Genomic DNA, 23,247 nt, shown 5'->3' with positions numbered 1-23,247 from the left:
TCCCCCAATTAACGCGGAAACGGCTCCTATCGTGACGAAGATCCCGGAACCGATTCGTAAAGCCCGCGAGGACTCCATTATATAAAGGCTCCACCCTCCGAGGGTAGCAGGTACGCGTAATTTTTCTGCTCTCTAGCTCTCTATATTCAAAAGCTTTTAACTTGCAACCAAGTATTGACTTAACCATCGAAGCAACCTCACCGGGTAAGCAACTCCGGGTTCTCTGATTCACCTTCTGCAGATCGACCTAATCCGCCATCTACTAGGAGCCAAGTCATGTCCAGCAGGAACAATCAATTGCACAACATCTGATTTTGATTAATCAAAACTCTTTTTATATTATATCATTTCCTTATCATAGATTTTCTCCTAAAAAAAGAGTTATATGTAAAGTAAATTAGAATTTATATTTAGTGCATTTACTTTTATTGCTGATTGTATTTTCATGGATTGTATCTCTATACATTTTTAATAAAATTAATTATTGCCTTAAAGGCATGAAAAATGGAAATTAAAAGTAAACTAGAATTTATATTTGGTCCATTGCACTCTTAAGCATTTACATTAATGCCACCGGAATTTGCAAGAAAGTAAACAACCAAAACACGAAATTCAAATTTCTTTCCACTTCAAATCGACGGAAATTTTGTTTTTATAGTAAAGATTTATTTTGTTATATCACCAACTCGCTGTATATACCGCAATAGTGTTTACGAGTGGCATTGACGGTTTTAGCATAAAACCAACTCTTATGTCAAAGACTGATCCGCGTTAAATGAAGAAGGGGAACTTGGAGAGTCGTCCACTTCAAAACTTTCAAGGTGTCTCAATGGCCAAAGGCCAAAAGTAAACTCCATACTTGTAAAGTGGGTCGTGCCAGGCATGTCCCAGCCATTATGGCAAGTGGACCATGCTGGGCTTACGTTTCGAGGCCTACGGGCTAGCAAGGGGTTATAGAAATCCCCTCAACAGTTATAAACGACTAGTTTGAAGGGTATTCGTGTATTTTAATTTGGACGCACAAAAAATGAATTAAATGCTTCAATAGCTATATAACAGCTAATTTGAGCGGCATCTTAGTAAATTGATAATTAACTTTATAAAAGATGGAAATAATCCTCCCAACAGTTATAAAATGGTTAATTTTTAAGAATATTTTGGCCAATTGAATTGTATCCAACTAATATAAATATCCCTACCCTCTCCATTCTCATCACACCAATTCGCATATTCTCATACTTTTATATACTCACATACTCTATTATATACTCTCTTGCTCCCTAGTCCCTAATTATTAATTTTATTCAAGTTTCAACAAGGAAAATGTTTGTTCAAATGTTTCAAGTTTGCAATTTGGGAGGGTTAGAGTTTCATGAGTTGAAATTAAGTTGGAGTACTAGACTAGCGAATTGGATAAGTGATAATTAATTTTCATTTTTTAAGGTTTTAATATTTAAAATTTGTTAAAATAACCAATTCCTCTCACAATCCCGTTCTCTACAACTTCAATAATGTCTGGTCATAATATGATAGCACTGATATAGGTGTTAGTGGTATTGTTGCTAAAAAAACCAACCCTACTACTAGTGTTTCTAGGGATGGCAAGAGAAAGACTAGTTATATTTCCAAAATGTTTCAAATAGAAGATGTTCAAGGAAAGGGAAAGAGAGCAATTTGTATGAAATTTAAAATTGATTTTAGTTATAATACTAAAGGGGGCACTAGGCATTTTTCTAAACACATGACTAGTCATTTAAATAATAATAATAATAATAATAATAATAATAATAATAATAATAATAATAATAATAATAATAATAATAATAATAATAATGGTATTCAAACACAAATTGAGCCAGGGATTTTTAGTAAAATTGAACATTCACAAGAAAAAAATGAGCCAAGAATTAGCAAAATATATTATACATGCTAAACAACCAATTTTATTAGCTGAAGACACTAGGCTTGAAAAATCATTTAGTATTTTCCACTATGACACATGATCTACTAACTCCTTTGATGTCTACAATTCTATTAAAGCCTTGTTTTAGTACAGTTACTAGGGTATTGGACGAGAAGAGAAATTGTATAGATGACAAATGTGTAGAGATGCACATATGTTTTAAGGATTGCTTGGATGTAGATGACGGATTGCAAGATCAAGGAGGGCATGACACTTCAACTGATGGTGTGCAAATGATGTAACTACCAAGGTATTGGACAAGAAAAGAAGCTATATGAATGAAGAAAGCAAGGAGATGTGCATATGTTTAAAGGATTGGTTAGATGTAGATGACAAACTGCAAGATCAAGGAGGGCATGACAATTCAACTAATGATGTACAGAAAATGTAGGTACTAAGGTATTGGACGAGAAGATAAGCTATATGAATGACGAAAGCATGGAGATGTTCATTTGTTTGAAGGATTGGTTGCAAGTAGATGATAGATTGCAAGATCAAGGAGGGCATGGCACTTCAATAAATGATGGTTTACAAGATGTAGATGGTGCAAATTAAGATCAACGGGATGGATCGAGGTGGAACTTGAAGTTGAAGAAAATATTGAAGCCAATAATTTTTTGTATATTCAATAATTGTACAATACTTTTAAAATTATGGTAAATTTTGTTGTTCAAGTTTTATTTAAAAGTTATTTGTGATTGTTTTGAATTTATTATCTACTATCTTTTTTTTTTTGTTATTTTTTAAAAATTTTCAAAATATTTATCATTTTTACTTAGCAAAAAAAAAAAAAGAAAAGTGAAAAATAGAAAAAAAAACTTAAAAAAGGATCAAGCCCATGGCTCAACCCCGGCCAAGCCTGTGGCACGACTTGGCATGGCATAGGCCCATTTGGGCTTGTGCCACAGGCCATGCTGCACTTCCCCTTGAGGGGTTTCGGGCCAAGAAGGCATGACCTGCCCAGGCCTGTATGTCGACACAACACAACCCACTATAGTGTGGGTGGCATGCGAAAGTGGATCATGCCACACAACACCTTTAGTGAACTTTGCCCAAAGAGGAAAAATAGTTTTTGTACATCTATACAAGCCACCCTTCTTTTCCCTACCTTTTCATTCAAACCAAACACAATTTAAAATCTCTAGACCTCTATAAAAAAGACTACATTGTTCTCCAGATATTACATAAGCCAAGGAGGGGATGCAGAGAACCCACGACATTATTTATCTATTTATTTATTTATTTTTACAGTTAAGGGGTCTAATTTGTATTTTTTTTATTGATAGAGAATAACAAGATGTTATATACTCAAAAAGGGTTGATCAAAGGATGGAGAAAGGATTATTTGATTGCAATAGTTGTTGAGTGGGTTGTAACTAATGATAGTGCTGTAAAATATATGGGACCCACAACCATTTAACTTCTCACCATGGGCTCTTGTCTTTTATCACTTGCATGGGGCATTATCATTGGTTCCACAGCCTTTGAACAGCCGTTGCATTAAGCTAATTTGGTTTGGGATAGATGTACAGGGAATTATTTGTTTTAGGATACATTTACTAAAATGCCTCGTATGGTTTCATGGATTTACTAAAACTTACCTTATAGTTTGCGTTTACTAAAACACCGCCTATAATTTACAATCGATTTACTTATTTGACATTAGTTAGTTGATAGTGGAAATGATAGTTTTGGCATTTATGTCCATTTGAAAAAAATAAACAAAATAAAAATGAAAATACCATTTTGCCCCTAATAAGACACAGGTAGCCAGTCTATTTGGTCAATTTTGTTTTTTATATAAAGAAGTATTGGTGGTACTTTTGGAATAAACAATCATGAGCTCATGCCCTTGAACATTTTCCACTCACATTAGGCGATCGTGTTACTATTTTAAGATGGCAAAACAAACACTTCTTAGTGAAAGATTGATTAAGGTGGTGTTTGATAAATCTGAAATCTGAAATCTGAAAAGTTAAAAAGATATTAAAAATGTTTGAAATCTGAAAAGAGCTATGATGCTTTTCTACTTTTTAGAAGCTTTAAATAGATAATGTTGTTTGTGTTGGATAAATCCTTCAGCATCTGAAGTTCCCTGATTTTATTATTTTACCCCCAAAACAGACTATTTGATAATTTTGAGCCAAATCAAATAATCTACAATTTGCATATTATTATTAATAAACTTAAGAGATTCAATACTTAAACATAAACAAACCAAAATCAAACAAGGTAAATAGGAAAGAAGAAGAAGAAAGATGCCTTCAGCTAGGTGTCTGGGGCGACTATAACACCTGAGAAAATGAAGATTTATAGTGAGAAATTCAACATTTGACAAAGAAGAAGAAGCAAACATGAGAGAAAAGAAAGTCTTGTGGCCATCCTGGAGCAATCTTCATGAGCGGATTAGTATCCAGGGACATCAACGCGTATTAAAGGAGTGTCTTAATAAAATGAAAGTAAATCACTAAAGCTATAGAGGGTGTTATAGTAAATGATCCTTTATTATTATTATTTTTTTTTCTAGGCATAGGCATAGTATCCAGAGAATAAAGCCATTAACTCGAGGCTCAAGCCAAGGTCACGTAGAGCGCTCCAACCCACCTTTTTTTAAAGAAAAATGTCTACTCATAATTTTCGGCTACCTCTAGTGAGTTTGGTAGCTTTGATATATAGTAGTAGATTAATATAGATTTGAAAGAAATATTACAAATTAGCTGCATTTTGGTGTATCTCAACTTGAAGTTGTAACCGTCTTACAAAGGTTGGCCAATGCCATTTCCTTGACTCGACCATGATATGCATGTTCCACAGATACTACGTACCTTGTGTTTCATGCACATTGCTGGTATCTCTGTTTCAATAATTTCATGGTGATAAGGTTATGTACGTGCTGTCTTTAAAACACGTTTGTCCTCTCTGTTACGTAACGTAGGTATGCAACGTGGGTGGGCTGGGCTACGTGCTTATGGTCAAGCCTGCAGGCCCAATACTTAAGATTTGTGTCTTCTAATTAACCCAAACTTAGTTTGTACTGTTGTTATTTAATGCATTCGGATTAAGTTCGGGTTTAGGCGAGGCCCTATACATTACGTGTGTGTGCATGTGAAGGTGTTTGTTTGAAGTGATGTTCATGGTTGATTCTATATATTACGTAAACGCAGCAAGAACCGAGGATGAAGATGGTCTCCCGAGCTAGTTTAATTGGTTTGAATGGTCGCTGGAAATACCAAAGTCAGAAGGGGGGGGTGGGGGGGAGAAAATAACTTTGCTTTTCGTGAAGACAAGGCCAGACAGGAAGAATCAGAGAGATGATACGAGCTGATGTATTTTTTGACAAAACCATCTAATCCGATCCGATCCGATCCAAGGGAGGGTCCCTCAGCTGGCATCTAATAGTTGTATGTTTAGCTACCTAATTAAGTCAAATCATGAATCACGATTTCCTCTATGGCCTGGAAGTTCAACTTTGTCACAAACTAGTGGTGAAATCAATCAGATTCAAACTGTGCTGATACATTTATTTTATTGGTAGAGGTGTACATATAATATTGGTGTTTTAAAAGATACATTTTTTATTTTTTATATATTTTTTTTTTCAAAATTTAGTTGTAAGTATGCATACACCTTGAGTGAAAGTGAAATGTGGGCTTCACATATTAAGCACCAAAGGGATGGGTGCGGCAAGAAAACAGAAAAAACAGCAGCTGGTATGACCTGCATTGGATTTGCTCACTTTAAGGGGAACAACATGAACTAGCTAGCTGCAGGCCTTTTTCGCTTTGTCTTCCAACTTCCAATGCCAAGAAATATCGAATCTCAAGTGGGCCCAAAGTTTCAAATACGGGAAGAGAATATTATTGATTTGGTTTTGGGCTGGAATTAAAGTTGGAGGAATTCCATGTGGATGGCTACAAAAAGGATGATTCTCGCTCTTTCTTATTCTCCATCTCTCTCTCTCTCGCTAACTAAGACAACATGGTTTTGTTTCTGAAAACAAAATTAATTGCTTTGTCAGCAAAGATAAATATATATTTGTTTTTATTTTCAAAATAAAAACTGATCATGTTGTCTTTCTAACACCCCCTAATTCTAATTGGTTTTATTTTTCAAAACAAAAACTGACACATCAGCAAAAATGTTGATGTGGTGGTTGAAACAAAACCATGTTGTGGAAGTGGAACATCCCCTAAAAGATAATGAACACGCGGACTGTTGCCTAACTTCTTCTGATGCACGACATGTGCAGCAAATTTGGACTTGTTTCATGCAAATGTGCTTTCTTCTGATTGGTTGGTCACCTCCAGGCATTTTCCACGTGTATAAAACTGGTGTGACCAATCCTAACTTCAAATACTAAATGATGGCCGCGTAGGACCAGAAGGAAATGTTATGCACCAATTTTGTCCCCTCATCTTTTGTAGAAAGCAAGGCCACGTTTTACACTAAACAGTATACATAATGGCCGTTGCATTTTGAAAATCGATATAAAAAAATATAAAATCTTTTTTCGATAAAATTGATGTAGTTTTTACATCGATTATCAATGTAAAACTTTAAAGGTGATAGAATTTTATATCTATTATCAACGTAAAATTATACTCCATCTAAACGCACATAAAACTGAATTTAAATATAATTTTATGTCGATATGCATATAAAAATGAACCGATATAAATTTTACATCGCATCTACAGACTAAGGTCTTTCTTGATCGATAGGATTCCTTAATTATATATTAATACGCGGCTACGTCAAGGATTTGAATTGAAATTAATGTTGGAATTTCCAAATTCGTGGTATATCTTTTTTCGTTGAATTGTGTTCGTCTTAGTTCTAAGAGCTGATATGATTTGATTTTGATGACTCGATAAGAAGGAAGTCATATCAATAAATGGTATACAATAATTCAATTCACCTTTTGACCAAAATTTGCATTTATTATGTTATTACCAAAAGCAGCAGTCAAGAAAAGAAGATTAAACGGTAAAAGAGGATAATTGACACACTGAATACAATGCGCGGTGGCGCCGTGGTCGCACAATGGGACAGGATGAAATCTTTATGCTAATGCGTTGGTAGGAGGATTGATCTGAAGCATTGACACCCTGACATAAGCTTTGCCTTTCTTATGATGAGGGGAATGGCCATGGTGATTTGAAATTTATTACATATATTAATAACTGATGCATAGATTAATTTTTTATGTTAATTAGTTTGGTAGGGGAAGAATGAAAGTCCACAAGAAATACTGTCTTGATGACACTGTCGAACTTTTGATTTGAAATGATCATTTGGGCATCAAAAGATCCTAGCTGGCATGACATTCGTGAATTAGTGAATTTTTTATTTAAGTTTACTTTTTCTGGGATACTGTCGTAGACTCGTAGGGCAGGAATAAAACAGAAAATCATGGCATTGGGATCCCTACCAACAAGTCACTTCATCTAATTCAAAGGTAGGGATATGAATAGGGGTCATCATTTCAGCTCGGCCTAGAAATTTTAGGCTTGGGCTTAGGTTTTGTGTTTAGGTCCGGCTTGGGCCTGAGCCCATATCAGGCCCGTAAATTTTAGGGTTGGGTTTGAGATTAATACTTCAAGTTGGCCTAGTTTATATATATTTAAATTTATACATTTTGTGTATAATATATACATATGTATATATGTTATTTACATTATATTATATATTTTATATATAAATATTATAACATGACATGTATAATTTATATTGTATATAATATTTTATATATAATATATAAAATAAAAATTTATATACATGTTATGTCATTTAATATAATATAATGTTTTATATATGAAAGACATTGGCCCAGAATCAGGCCCGGGCCTAAGCTATAACCCTTATCATAAGTGCAAAGCCCGACCCTGCCCATGATCACCCTTAGATATGAAGTTTCATGTTTCAACGCTTGGGGTAGGGGAAATTTGAGGATTCCTAATCCTCGTCTCCAATGAGGGAAGGGGTGCCTTTCCCCAAATCCATCCCATCATCGGGGATGGAGTGGCGACAGGGTAGGGGAAATTTGAGGATTCCTAATCCTCGTCTCCAATGAGGGAAGAGGTGCCTTTCCCCAAATCCATCCCATCATCGGGGATGGAGTGGCGACAGGGTAGGGGATTTTGGCTATGGAGCAAGGATGGGATGTCTCGTTTCATTGCCATTCCTACCTGGCTGAACCCCATTCTCTCTCTCTCTCTCTAACTTGAACTTCATTTTGAAAATGCCCAAGTACAAGTAGTTTTGTCAGAAACGGGATGTGCCCCAACTAACATATTCTTTATGTTGGGATCTCAAAATGATGTTGAAGTTATGTAAATCTAGAGAAGTAAAAGAGAAGGTGGGTGAATAGTGTAAAAGTGAAAGAAGCATAGAGGCAAAACAATACACACAGGAAATTATATGCAAACCTAGTGGAAATTCAGAAATTTATCACTGGGTTCAAAGAATTATATATAGGGGTGCAACTTGGGTGGGGGGTCCAACTTGATTTTCAGTCCTTGAGTTGGGCTTGGACCTAAGAATTCGGTCTTCTTTATTTTTTGGGATGGGCTTGAGCCTAGGCCTTAGGTAGCACAAACCCATCCTGAGCCCAGTCTGACCTTGTCCCAGCACAAGTCTGGCCCGATTATAAACATTTATACATACATATATAGATATTTATTTACATATATACATACATATTTGCATAAATGCATACATATATAATTGTAGAAAAGATTCACTGACCAACCTGAGCCTAACCCAAGCCTGAAGACATCAAATTACAATGTCGGCTAGGCTCGGGTTGGAAAGATTGGACTTAACCTGGGGCTTGGTCCAAGCTCAGGCCTTAGGCTCAAATCTTGGGATTGGACCTGAGTTTACCATAAACCCAGCCCAACCTGCTCGACTTGCACCCTTAATTATATGTAAACATCATCCCCACCCTATCTCTGGTTCAGGGTAAAAATGTTTTCCCCATCCCTACCTTGTCCCTAGTTAAGATCAAGGAAAACTTACCCCATTCAAGATGGGGCGAGGAAAGGCCCTAATTTTATAAGGAAAATTGCCATCAGTAGTGAAATAGAGGAGTTGTATAGACAAATCCACCCCAATTTATAAATCAACTTTGTATTAGCTAATATAAACCAAAAATGAATATCGACTCCTATAATAGCCCAAAATGTTAAGGGCCTATTTAGCAATGTTCCCAGCTATTCCTGTTCTTTTAGAAATTCTTGTGCTAGAACAAGAATTTTATTTCTTGCTCTTTGAAAATAATAGAGGTGTTTGGCAATTTGTTCTTTGAGAACGGATTTTTATTCTACATAAATAGAAACAACGTTTAGACAATGAAACTATTTCTTAACATTAATTCTACAAATCCATTCCTGGTGATGCACGACCTTGTCACTCCTAGCTGGAAGTGGTTGTGCTCCTAGTTGGCAACAAACGAAGCACCTGTGAAGAAGAAGATGAAGGGATCCCGGGGAGCTTGCCCGGCGGGAACACTTCGATGCTTAAGTTAGTAACTGGGAGAGAGAGCTGAGAACTGAAAGAGAAAGTTGCAGAGAAAAATAAAAGGGCTAGAGTGCAGATCACGCAAGTTGCAATCCTTTGCTCTTTGGGGGTCGGAGCTCTTATATAGTGGTGTCCTAATAGATCTGACATAGTCGCCTTTGATTCTCTGCTGCAGCCGTTACTTGTCAGGGCTGCGCAGGTAACTGTTGTAGAGTACGGCCCTGCGAGGCGGGGGACACCTCTTAGTATTGGTAGGCACGACGCCGCCTAGCGAGAGACGTGGGTGCAGTCTCCAGGTTTGGTAGGTACGGTTGTCAGATAGGAGATCTTCCTGTGATACGCCAAGCTACTCTTCTGCGAGCTGCCTTGTACCGAGCTACCCTGTGCCGAACTGCAGGTGCCGTATTGAGGTGTTTATACCCGAGGTGGCCTACTTAGGTTTGGGTAGGAGTAAAATTATTCTAACTTAGGAGACTCTCGAGCTCAACCCGAAGTGCCTTTGAGCTTGACAGATTCCTATCTTGGGAGAATCTTAGCTCGGGGCACTTCCTTGGAAGAATCTTAGCTCGGGATAGTCAGAGTGTCATCTGGTACCGAATTGTCATATTGGATCTTGGTAGACTAGTCGCGCTGAATTGTCACTTATGCTGAGTCACGTCCACGTGTCCTGTTATGATGAGTTCAGATCAAATCACCCTCCATCAATTCTCATTAAATCTAAAATTAACAAAAAAAAACAATATATCACGTGAAGTGAAGACACGACATCTAGAAGAATTGTCAAGGATTGTCTTGCGATGGCGACGACAGTTTCTAGGTGGCTAGCGGGTACGGCATTGAGAGCCGAGGGTGACTCAAATCAAATCAGACACCGAGTGCTACAACCCGACTCTTGGGTCTTGGTCCCAGCTAAAGGAGGAGGTGTGGCCCTTCCCTAGTGCCATCCCAAGGGCCATCATTGCTACTCCCAGCAGACGGTGGTGCTTCGTGAGTGGTGGTAATGGAGGAGAACAGAGAGGGTCATGGAATATGATGTGAAAGAGAAATAGTGGAAGGTAGTGACCTCCATTCCTGATAGCGTCTTGAAATCATCCCCATGCATTAGCAACTCTTCAAAGTGGAGGAAGAAACCAAGATCGGATCTTTGTGATGGGCTAAACGATGACAATGGCTGCTGACGACCTACTTGATGGCCGACAACCGATACTGAATGATTATTGAACATATGAAACCAATGATGGTCGACAGCTCAAAACTCAATGACTGTTGCTGACCTGCTACTCATTCTCAAGCAGCCTCTCTGACTTAGTTCCAGCGACCCCTTTTGCTGCCTCACCGGATATATGTTTTTGTTGATCGTCGTCCAATCATTGATGCAACAAGAGTTTAGATCTCTTCCGCCGGGTTGTGCAGCAGTAGTGGTTGAATGAATGATGACTGTTATATAGGGCTTCAGTTTATATTTTTGTATATCCCCCCTTCTCTCACATGTTCGTTATTAGTCATGCATGTTGTGGGAACCGCGCATTCCGAGAGCGCGTTCTTTGAGAGTGTCAATTTGTCACACTCCCAGAGAACACGTTCTTTTATGTGTTCTCACGCAAGAATAATTCGTTTCTTTTGTTTTTTTTGTTTTTTCTAAACGCATTTCTGTTCCTCGAGAACACCGGAAACAGTAAAAACGCACTCACGAAACATTGCCAAATAGGACCTAAGCTTATGTGGGCGAGTTATTTTGTTTGAAGTCTTTAGACGACTCCCCAAGTTTAGATGGACATCAATGTAAATTTTAATATTATCTAAGGGTTATTTTATGTATAAAAAAAACATAAAAGAAATTAATAAATTTGATCTGTTGATAGCTTGGCACCATAAAAGTTAGTACACATTCTATATACACCTAAAACTGTTGACTTGTTGATAGTTAGGTGAGTACAAAATATATTAATGGCTTTCTAGAAGTTTTTAGATTTAGGTCTATTTGAGATCAAACTCTAAACTTTGCTTTCTTGAAGAACAGAAAAGAAATCCAATTTTAGTTATTTAGCATGAAAGAATTCAATCCAAGGAAAACGAGTTTATATTACGGAACTTCCATTTTTTTCAAGGGATATTAATAAATTTGATGTAGGTACATGAATTTCAGTTAGGGCAAATTTTTTAAACTATCCCTAAGGTTTAGGAAATTGACTAACTATACTCTTACTATTTTAATATTATCTTAAAGTATCCTTATTGCTTCTGACAATTGGATAAATCTTCCTTACCATTATTGTCTATTAATGGAAGGATAAAAAGAATATTTTGCCCTTCACTCAGAAAACTCAGACTCCAGGTTCAACAGAAGACATCATCGGTGATTTTCAAGCTCTACCAGCAATTCAATTCTGCAACAACCTCTCTCTCTCTCTCTCTCTCTGCAACCAGATCTGTATCGCCTTCCCCCTTTTCTTAAGTCAGTGGCAAATCTGTATAAAACTATAGATCTCTTTTTTTCTCTCTCATTCCTTCTCTCTCTTCTCTCCCTCTCTTGATCCCCTTCTTCTTCTGCTGCTGCTCCTCTCTCTCTCTCTCTCTGTATCGCCTTTTCCATTTTCTTCAGTCAGCAGCAGATTTGTATCACTATGATCCTGCAAAGCTCATAGTGATGACCAATGACAGTCACTGGGAGGAGATTGATATTGAAGCGATGACGATGTGGGGTTCCGCTGCAACCAAGAGCACTTTGGTTTATCCGGATCATAGAAATTTTGAAAGATTCTATAGGGTATTTTTAGAATTTTTGAAAAAACCGGTCACGTGATGCAAAGAATTGGAATCTCCCGCCAACAAAACAAGTTGAAACACCCAACGAATTTGATCTTACGCTACACATCTCACTATAAAATTATAGGCCCTTCCATCACAAAAGTGGGACCTATTATATATGCATGAGATGTCTGGTGTCAGATGATGTTATTAGAGTATAGGTATGTATTTTATTGGAAGGTGATCCGGACTCTAAAGCAAATGCATCGGAAATAGAAGTTCATGAATCCTAATTCCAATTAGAGGATGTTCAGTTAGATAATCAGTTCTTAATTAATTTGTTTATGAACATAATACTCTAAGTTTTCTTCAGTGATTTATTATTCTTGGAGTTTGAAGGAAATAGCCATTCATTAATTTACTAAAACATTGATATCACAGTCAGTTATTTCTTTGCTGATGGCATGTTAGATTTTCTGATTAAACAGAACCAAAAGGCGAAACTAGCCGATGATGATGATATTAGGTTTTCTGATTGGGTCCAGTAGAGAAGCTAATCAGTTATTGCCACTTGAAAGAAGTTGAAGAAACTAAACAATCATTCACACACATACATAGAGCAGTACCACTATTGCATACTACCATCCATCCTGCATCTTACTCCATCTGGTTTGGGTTGTCATCTATGTTGTTTTTTCCTTTTTCTTTTGCTCGGGCTTTTATTGTCTTTGAACAAACCAATACCAGCTTGAAGACTTATTCAGGGAATAAACAAAATTTTTTATGTTCTACTTTTAGCTTTGAAGTTTTGATGGACTGAAAATTACAGTTATTCATGCCTTAAGCTGATTTTCTCTCTCTCTCTCTCCAGCTTTAATCTATCATTTTTTTTAGGCTAGTCTATTATTAATGGTAGGAATTGAGACATAAGAACTCAAGTTAGTAATTAAAGAAATTGATGATAAAAAAAAAAGTTGTAATTAAAAAAAGCATAATTTTTGTACAAAAAGTTATAAAATGAAATACTTATATAAGTTAATTATTTGTAGCTATTTTTCTAGTAACTAATAAAATACTTGCCTGTGCTGTATGAGTTTTTCCCCTTTGGAGGTATTTATTGAACTTGCTTTGGTGGATTTGCTTTTGCAAAAGTCAAAAGACATGTACAGATTAATCATAAACCACTCGTACAGATTAATTACAAACATATACCTTCTACATCGTAAATGATGAGATCCTCAGTCATTGGGACAACATTGGGACACTTTTATGGACAAACAATCATTGTTTAACTTTACCTGAGAAACGAAAGAATGCCATTTAGTGCACTTACCTGAGTAATTAAGTGTTTCCTAGGAAACATTTTCCTGGATAAGTGTTACCCAGATAAATGACTTCTCAAAAAATGAAATAGGCCTAAGAAAAAGACAAATTTTGATGATTTTTTATAAGATACAAAGGACTATTGGCTTAGTTGCATAAATAATTAATGAACAAAGAAGTTAGGTGTGTAAATATGTAGACATGTACATTGTTGTCATGGAGCTAGTACAAAGCATCTATGTTTTCCTTTTCTTTTGTTTTTTTTTTCTTCTTTTTATTTTTTTTTTTCACTTTTTTGGCTGGGAGGGGTATGTAAAATTTCATCAAATTGGTGGGACAAAAGCTTTGAGTGAAACATGAGAGAGAAAGGGGAACCGTGATCTGGCACCATTGGCTCTACATTGCGTTTCTCATTACCAATTTTACTGAACTCTAGATTTTGGAATTCTCTTAGCTTACCCTTGAAACTGTAAGTTTATAATTTATAGGGTGACAATGGCAGGATTATTCAAAATTGAACTTCTAGCTTACATCACAAATTGGACAGACTAAGATGATGGCAAAATCATTTTAATGAGAATATTCATTTTCTCCAACATTTGTGTCATATACTCTATGACTTGATAAAAAAAAGAAAAAAAAAAAACTAGGAGCCCTTGTGGTCACAACTCTCTCTCTCTCTCTCTCTCATGCATCTTGCTTTACCTTGTTTATATGATCAACAATCATCTTTTTTGTTAGTACTTAGGAGAGTGACAACCATTAGATGTAACAGTACTATTATAGACAAACTCAAGAATGCATGAATGCATCTGTTGGATTGTCTCAATCATACGGGTCCATGTATGCGAAAGAAAAGTTGTGTTGGATACTCCAAGCCCCCAGCACTTTCATCATGCAATGCTAAATGCCAAACTGGACACTAAACGTATTTGTATTGCTCTCTAAAAAAGTAAAAATGCCAAAAGGTAGCCAAAGCGTGATGATGCATTGGAAGTTTAGAACCACCTCCTGTACTGTACAACTAACTCTATTCAATCATGTCACCATTTTGGGAGTGATCGCCAATATCCATGATTTTCTTTAATAAAACATAAAACAATTGCCACGTCATTGTCCTTATGGTTTGTGAATACAACCCTTGCCTTGTTCCAGCCCCTTGAAAATCCAATATTATACGGTCATACACCATGTATTAGCCATGTCATATCAATATATACAAACCCAAAAGAATATAAAAAAGCCAAAATAATCTAAGCCAGAGACTCAATTTCACTCTGCCTTTCCACATCACCTAAGAATTTTGGAGTTCTACCAAAAATATATAAGAGATTCAGAAAGTACAGGAGAATCTATCTTTTTTTTTTCCCTTAACCTGAGTTCAAAGAAGTTGCAACTTTAGGCTATGTTGGCTTGATAGAAAATAAGAGACACAGCAAGTCTAGGTTTAGATAAAGAAACATCAGGAATAGGGGGAGCATGGCCACAAAGAAATGAGCATATAGTACTTTCACTACATAAAACTAAGGAATTGATATAGGCAAAACGAGGTAAGGACTACCATTCCTATGTAGCTTGCAAGAGGTGAAGCAAAATATATTGTTTTTCTAAAAGTGTAGCCAAGATGGAATGCCATTTTCCCACAATCGTCACTCACCTTTGAAAATTTTGTTTTTATATGATCATTTTTGCGTGCAACCAAATGCAGCCTTAGATCTATACAAATTTATTTGAAAATAGCAGTTTCACAAGCCGCCTATGTAGAACAAAGTGATTTCTGCAATAAGTACTCAGCCATCGTATCCAAATGACTGGTGTAGTGGGTAAGGTAACAGCTCATTTTTGGTTTGATATGAGTGCTTTCATACCGGTTTTTAGAGCTCAATCCCAGTCCTGAAAACCTTTCAACTTGCTCCCTGTCCATTGCCGCATTAGTCTATTTAACACAAGGTCATTGTAGGGTCGTCAAGGAATGTGATGCTACTAGAAATTATCATTTCTGCTCAAGTGCCACAAAAAGAATAGTGAAATGGTTTCATTCCAATAGTTCCGAATGAAGACAAATCGAGCAGTTGGGTTCACCCTAAATGTACAAATAACATTTGGGTGATCCTTCAGTTTTGCAGAAAGCTCCATTTTAGTTGACAAGATACAGAAAAAGACAACACAGATCTAGCAACCATAATTGTCATGAGCATCTAACTTAACCATGATTGCTATTTGCGTCTAACTTAACCATTTAAAAATAGTGAGACAAGTTTGTCATAGCCAAAGCGTGTCAAAGCTTTAATCAGAGACAAATCTCTCTTAACCATCCAACAGCATCGTTGTAATTTAACCAAGTACATCAGTAGCAATGGAAGCATCTTGATGAATTGAATTTTCATCATCACCATTTCTTCCTCTTAGATTTTTATTCCACAACCAAAGAACATGCATGAACCCACCATTTCCAACATGGGACAAGAATGCCCGTTCTTGCATGAAATATACAGAAATTAACTTAACAAGAACGAAAAAAGAACCAAAGCCCAGAAGCTGCCATGCCAAATCTCCTTTCTGTCAACCATCAACAAAATAAACTAGAAACAATCAATAACCCAACAAAAAAATGGTTAACAAAAAAAAACAAAGAAATGAGATCCAATTAGAAACAAGATGAAAGCATACCTTTGCTTCTTGAAACAATTCCCCAGAAGTCTCCTTCAAGAATTCAGCCATCATGCATCCAACAGAAAGACCTATAGGAATCAGCAATTCTCTGTTTCTTGAAATGGAAAATATGATATCTGATAGTGAGCTAAGGACGAAGGCTGTAATTAGAGACCACTTAAGTGCCTTCTTTCCAAGTAAAAGCAACTGCTGAATAACAATATCTTCTGCTCTTCTCCAAGGAAACTCTTTAACTGGCTCAGGTAGGGCTTCCCAAATCTTCTCACCAAGCTTATCCATATGCACCCTCAGCTTGCTTGGGTCACTGAACTGTGCCATAGTTGCTATATTTATTGAACACATTTGAGAGGTTCTGTGGCTGTGATTGCATGAATATGTTAAGCACCTACGGACTGTATATAGCTTGGCTTTGAAAAACTTTGTCTGCAGGAGGAAAAGAACAAAAAAGATTAAAAAGCATGTCAGAACTCATGAAAATTTGAACAACTCAAATGCCCATCTGATCCTTGATTTCATATAGTGCTTTTTCCTATTCTAATATTTGTTTGTGTAAAGAGTTCATGTTAACAGAGAGACATATTTGTGCTCATTCAAAATTTCTAAAACTTTTTAATTTGGTTCTTTTTTTTTTTTTTTGGAAAGAGCATTCTCAAGCTATGAATTTAAAATTTTGGTTGAAATAATTAAAAGTTACCAAAGAGGGCTATTATATAATGGTTGGTGATGTTGGACATGATAGAGAAAAGTCCAACTGGGTTGAACATGGTCGGCAAAGGGGAAGCAATAAAATTTGTAGAATATAAGCACTCTACATATTTGTATTTGTACTCCTTCCGAGCCTAAAGGAAAATAGGCCAGTGAATCTTCTAATCTCAGACACTCTCCCAAGCAAATAAGAAGAACTAAATTGATCTAATGAAACCAGGAATTATTAAAAATGGTAAATCACAATTTTACTATAAATAACAACTAAAGCTGCTGTAAGTAATAAGTCCAAAAGCTACTATAAAAGATAATTTTAATTTTTATCAAGGATTGTAAATATGCACTACAACCACATCCATGATTTTTCTTTCAGTGTGGCTTATGCATTATTTGGTCCTGACCATTCAGGGTCTTGGGAGGGGAGGACTGGATATGGACCTAACTGACATCATTTTCTTGCACAAAGTGGTCACTCTTGAACCCATGTTCTCATGCTTGGTTGATGAAAACTTCAACCGGGAAAGTTTTGCCAAGTACCATAAAAAAAAAAAAAAAAAAAAACTCAGCAGAAATATTGGTTTTAGTCTTAGTTTAAAAAATCAACTTCTGAGTATGATTTTCCAGTCCACCTCCCATAAAAAGTGCTGTTTCTGGAGGTGTTGGAGCCCTGCCAATGCCATACGGGTGAAAGAAGGAACAGTATCCCTACTGAATGGATCAAAATGTTAAAACCCCATTGTTTTCCATGACCAAAACAGGGCTGCCTAATCCTCATTGAAAATAAGGTTTTTAAGGTAATATTAGTAAAAATTTACTGAGACATGTAGAATATCATCTAGTCTTGCTGAACCCCCAGAACCCACAGGACTAGAATATGCAAGAAAAGCTGCACCCCCAGTTTCACTCCACAATACATTATCCATATCAAAAGGACCAGAGTTCCCCAATGAACATCTGAAGTTAAGCTTCATGGTATTCCTTATAGGGGAAAATCATGTCTAGTTTATCTTATCTCTTGCTGATCTCTCAATGGCCCTCAATATTGCATCCACAGTGATGCCAACAAAAGACCCTGGTGTCCAGACTTAGCTATGACCTGAATAGAAACTGATTCGGAGTATTTTATCTGATTTTCTTTGTTCTGGAACACTAGCCTTTCTCTCTTCCTACATGTTTTATTTACAGGAATACAGGGTTGTTTATGTTAGAAATGTAGACATTAAAATTTTGAAAAAAAATACATCCATATCAAGGGTCTCATAACCTTTCACATGGGAAGTGGTGAATACCACTTAGGTCAAAAGGAAAATTCTATAAAACAGTTGCAAGGCAAGAAATTCTGAACGGAATATTGAGCAGTTAAGAAACAACATGTCCAAAAAATCAGTGTGGCAGAAATTCGTACGCTGAGATGGTTGAGTGGAAAAACTATAAAAGGCAGGGTCAGAAATGAAGTCGTTCAAAGGAACCCAGGAGTAGCTCCAACCATGGTTCAAAGTACCGATACACCTCTGTGTATTGGTACTTTAAATGATGCGCTTTTTATTTCGTTTTTTAGTTTTTTTTTCTAATTTTAGTTGAGTATAATTATATATATATACTAGTAACTGTGTACGTACATTTGCACATGGCAGAATCTCTAAGACAAAATTATTTATAATTCATGGGCAGTATTTGAACAGTTATAAGCAGTTTCTGAACGGTTATAAGTGGATAGTTTCTGGAGTGAGAGTAAAGAACATATATGCCCACTGTATGCTTAGACAAAAGGGTAGAAAACGTCCAATGAAAATTCCAGTTCTTTCTGGAATGAGCGAATTGTATCGATACTTTGATCCTTGGCTCCAATAGGTGATAAAATGAGAGAAAGAAGGCTAAGATGGTTTGGCTGCATGCATAGAAAAACATCTACAACACCTATAAGGAGAAACAATGGGCTGCAAGTTGAAGGGGATAGAAGGGCTAGGGGCACACTAAAAAGGACATGGGCTGAAGTAGTAAGAAATGATTTTTAGTGCTCTGAAATCATAATTTAGCAATGACTATGGCACTAAATATAACGGAATGGCAAAACAAGATTCATCCAACAGACCCCATATAGTTGGGACAATGCTTAGATGATGATGAGGAGGAGGATGAACCTTCACATGGAAAGTGAACCTGAAAGAACACCAGGATTAGGCATGCTTAATGGCCTACAAAGCCCAACCTGATCTATGCTAGAGTGCCAATAAATCTGTAGTAGTGGATGGGACACTTTTTTATCAATAAAGATAACTTTATTAAGAACAAAGCCAATTCCAAAGACTAGAAGAGATAAAATCTCTTAGCTCTCCCAAAATAAATACAATCACATCAAAGAACAAGGGTAATATCAATTACAACCAAGCCCAAAGGAACTACTTTCAGATGGATAATGGCGATTTTTTTATAACATTAAAACTTTATTAACAGGAAAAAAAAAAAGATAAAGTAAAATACAAAAGAACCCCCAAAGAAAAAAGAGAGCCATCATGAAAACAAATCACCAGACCAACCAAATACAACCAAAAATGAAAACAAGAAAAATAGTGATGAGGAGACTACACAAAGATCATTCCAAAATCCAATCCCCATCAACTCCAAAGCTAGACAGGATGACCACCATCAAGTTGTCTGACCTCAAGATCCTTCAGAATGAGCCAATTGAACTAGAAGCCAATCCCCATGCCTCTTGGATGGAGAAATGTTATCAAGAAGAGAAAAAGAATTTAAAGATAAATTAGTGGATGGATTAGCATATGCAATCCTTTGTGTGTGTATGTGTATGTGTGTGTGTGTGTGTGTGTGTGTGGGAGAGAGAGAGAGAGAGAGTTGGGATCTCTAACATTTTTCATGTACGTATCATGAGAATACAAGAAAAGGAAGCACTTGCCTATCTTCTAATGCACTCACTGCCAAGTAAGCAACTTTGGCACTTCATCCTAAGTATACTGAGCCTACTATAATATTGACACCAGTGGTCAGAGATTGGGAGTAAGGCGCAAAATGTTCTGCAGAGCCATTGTTGACACAATGGTATATAGCTGTTTAGGAAGAAAAAACAAATGTTTTGAAAACAAGGAATCCTACAAGGAACTGAAGAAAAATTTTCCTTACTTTCTTGGCTCTTGGTATATGGCCATAGACTAATATAAAATGATCCCATATGATAACCTATGAGGAGACCCAGTGTTTTAAAAGCAAGAGATGCAACTGATGAGTTTTCTCTGTGGAAAATATTTGGGAGACCCACATCCCCTCCAAGATCTCTTTCAAGTAGTCAGCAGTGCCGAATAGAATCCTCACTACACGCCATCTAATATTAAAGGCTTTATGGTGGACAATGTCTGCAGCCTTTGTCATGACGAACTGGAATCTGTTGATCATCTTTTAATACTATGCAAAGAGACCCATGCCATCTGGACCCACTTTCTGAAGCTATTCCAAAGGAGCTGGGTGACCCCAAGAGATCTTCCATTGCTATAGTGTTCCTGGTGAGGAAGGGGCTATTAGAAAGGTAGTTGCATTTTTTTTTTTTTTTTGAAAAGTACTGTATTATGTTGGTGCATGTGGAAGAAGGAACAGTAGGATTTTCAAATGTAAATGTGCCCCAAGATAAGTGCTGAAAGGAAGAATAAAGAGAAATTTGATCCAATGGTGCTCCTCACTAAAAGATTTTCATGGATTCACATCCGCATCACTTCAGCAGCAACTATTGGGCAAATTTCATTTTCAATGAATCATACTCTCTTAGTTGATATTTTGTAATTTCTGGGCATAGTGCTAGCTCATTAACCATGTCTTTTATACCTCAGTCCCCCATGCTTCTTTTTCTTTCATGAATATATCACCCATTTATCTTTTTATTTTTTTTGGAACTGTAAGGTAAAGCAATTCATTAATATCCAGAATCAAAATACACGAGAACCCCTGTACAAAGAGAATCTGTACTAGGGGAAGATCCAGTTTACCCAATTACATCCAACCCAAAACTAAAAACAAACTATGAATTCCTTACAAAGAGAAAATCTTGATCAAAAATAAAGAATTGTGTGTCTATTTTTGAATAGAGAGTGATTTGCCAACCAAGACCTCTTCTTTTGTACTCTGTCTCCCTTCAAAGATTCTACTATTTCTTTCACACCATAACACCCATATATCATCATCATCACCACCAAAAAATGAGAGGTTAAAGAAAAAGTGCAAGGACCTTGTAGCACCCAAGGTGCAAGGTAAGATGCACCTGGATAGACCAAGGTGCAAATTTTTGGAAAAAAAAAAACATTAATACATAAAAATGTGAAAACCTAATTTAAAAAGAAATTGAATGTTTTGAAAATCTTACTAGCTCAAATCAAAATACATAAGCATGACAGATAAAATAAATTTAGAGTGAAAGGTGAATCAAACCAAGGTACTTCAAGCACTCAACAATTCAATCATGTAAACCTCCAAAAATGTCTGCTTATCTCCTAGTTCTATTACTTGAAGCAGCAAGTGTAATGTTAGATGTCTTGCACTCCTAACCCTAAGAAGTTGGGGCTGACATCTCTTCAAGGCCTCTTGACTTGAAGCAAGTCCAAACAAGCCCATGTGGAGGCTCAGAGATCAGTGGTAGTCTTGTTGCTTCATTAGTGGAAATTTTTGTCTGAGATACTATCTGCAACCAATGTTTCCAACCCGCCATTGACCCGGTCAATTGAACCGTTCAAACCATCACCCGACCAAGATTCTAGGTCTAGTTCAGTCAAGACCCGTCAGATGGTAAAAAACCGTTTGACCCATCCGGTTCAATCGTTGACCCATTTGACCCAGTCATTGCATTGCGGGTTGCACATTCAATGTATGCAAACTTTCGGAGGCCATAAACTTTGCACTCCGATGTCCGATTGGGGTGTTTTTTTTTTTATTTTGGGTAACTTTTCGAGATCTATGCATCCCAATTGTAGGCGCCTTTCCCCGCTATTTTCGCAAAAAAACCCTTTTTGGCCTCAAATTGCAAATTTTAATATTTTTTATAAATAAAAAAATTAAAAACTAAGTTAAAAAATATAAGTTAAATATAAAAATACATATAACATATCTCAAACATATTTATACATTATTTATTGATAAATATATATATATATATATATATATATACTTAATACATATATATATGATGATGTGGCACGGTTTGAACCGTTCAACCTGGCTGGTCGAACTGGTGGCCCACGACCTGGAGGCAAAAACAGTTCGGCCTCTGAGTCGGTTTTTAAAACATTGTCTGCAACAACTAGGATTATAAGTATTCAAAACCTCTTGCATAATAATTTAGAGAAAAAAAAAGTAATTTAGAAGTTAATAGAACATTGCTAGTGAACAAGCACCAATAGAAGGTAATTTACAAGTTAATTGGCAATTACAAAAAGTATAGAACACATAATAATGTAGAGAAAAAAGTAACCAAAGCAAACTTATAAAAAGGCATGCGCCTAAATAGAGACCTACAGCACCAAGTGTAGAGAAAAAAGTATAGAACACACCAAGCATGCAGCTAGATGCACCAAGTGCAGTAGTGCACACTTTTTGAAAGGAGCTGCACCTGGATTAAAATGAGGACATAATTGTCAAGGCGACGCCTAAGCGACAAGGCGCCCTTGGAGTCTCGCCTCGCCTAATCGCCAAGCAGTTTTCTATAGCATGTTATAACAAACTTTTATTATTCTTAAATTTTTGAGGTTATAATTATAAAATGGGCATTTTTAAACTAAAATATTCATTTTGTGTGTTTATATATTAATTTCTTTTTGTTATTTTCTTATTTGTTAGGGTTTAATCAACACAAACATTGCTAATGCTGTATTAAACCCTCAAAGAATTAAAACCTGAATCAATAAGTAAGAAAGAACATAAAATGTTGTTCAATCGACACATTTTCTTCTTTTTCTTTACTAATTTTGTGTTTTTATATACTATTTTCCTATAACAGAAATAGGGGTTCAGCCCCTATATTTTTTGAATTTTCTTTTCTTTCTTCTTTTACTTCTCATGAATATGTTGGAATATGTTGATTTTCTATACTTTAACATGAAGTTTATACTTTTCCTATGAAAATTATGGATATTTAATAAGGAAATATGACTATGGAACCTAGGGAACTACCCTAGGGTACATGTTTTTACTTGAAAAAAAAAAAATCCATCGCCTAGGCACCCGCCTAGGAAACTAAGCAACTAAGCACCCCCTGTCACCTAGCCTCACCTTGGTGCCTTGAAAACTATGAATGAGGCACATGCCTCATGCCTTAGAAT

General features: G+C 36.3%; 1 long non-coding RNA gene and 1 pseudogene across 1 annotated transcript; both read right to left on the bottom strand.

Annotated features, from left to right (window-relative positions):
- The window catches only part of LOC148848465 (putative ABC transporter C family member 15), a 73,692-nt pseudogene that overhangs the window by 13,440 nt on the left and 37,005 nt on the right, over window positions 1-23,247 (bottom strand).
- LOC148848467 (uncharacterized) lies at window positions 9,168-10,890 on the bottom strand. The gene is made up of 2 exons (XR_016100226.1): window positions 10,548-10,890; window positions 9,168-10,151 (listed from the first exon to the last, which is right to left on the bottom strand). It is a non-coding gene; the product is annotated as an uncharacterized LOC148848467 (long non-coding RNA).

The sequence above is a fragment of the Nelumbo lutea genome, chromosome 6 (assembly GCF_056320005.1).
Source record: "Nelumbo lutea isolate HS-2025 chromosome 6, American lotus-T2T, whole genome shotgun sequence".
NCBI classification, from domain to species: Eukaryota; Viridiplantae; Streptophyta; class Magnoliopsida; order Proteales; family Nelumbonaceae; genus Nelumbo; species Nelumbo lutea.
Note: the sequence above shows the minus strand (reverse complement) of the source record. Positions and strands in the feature narration are given on the sequence as shown.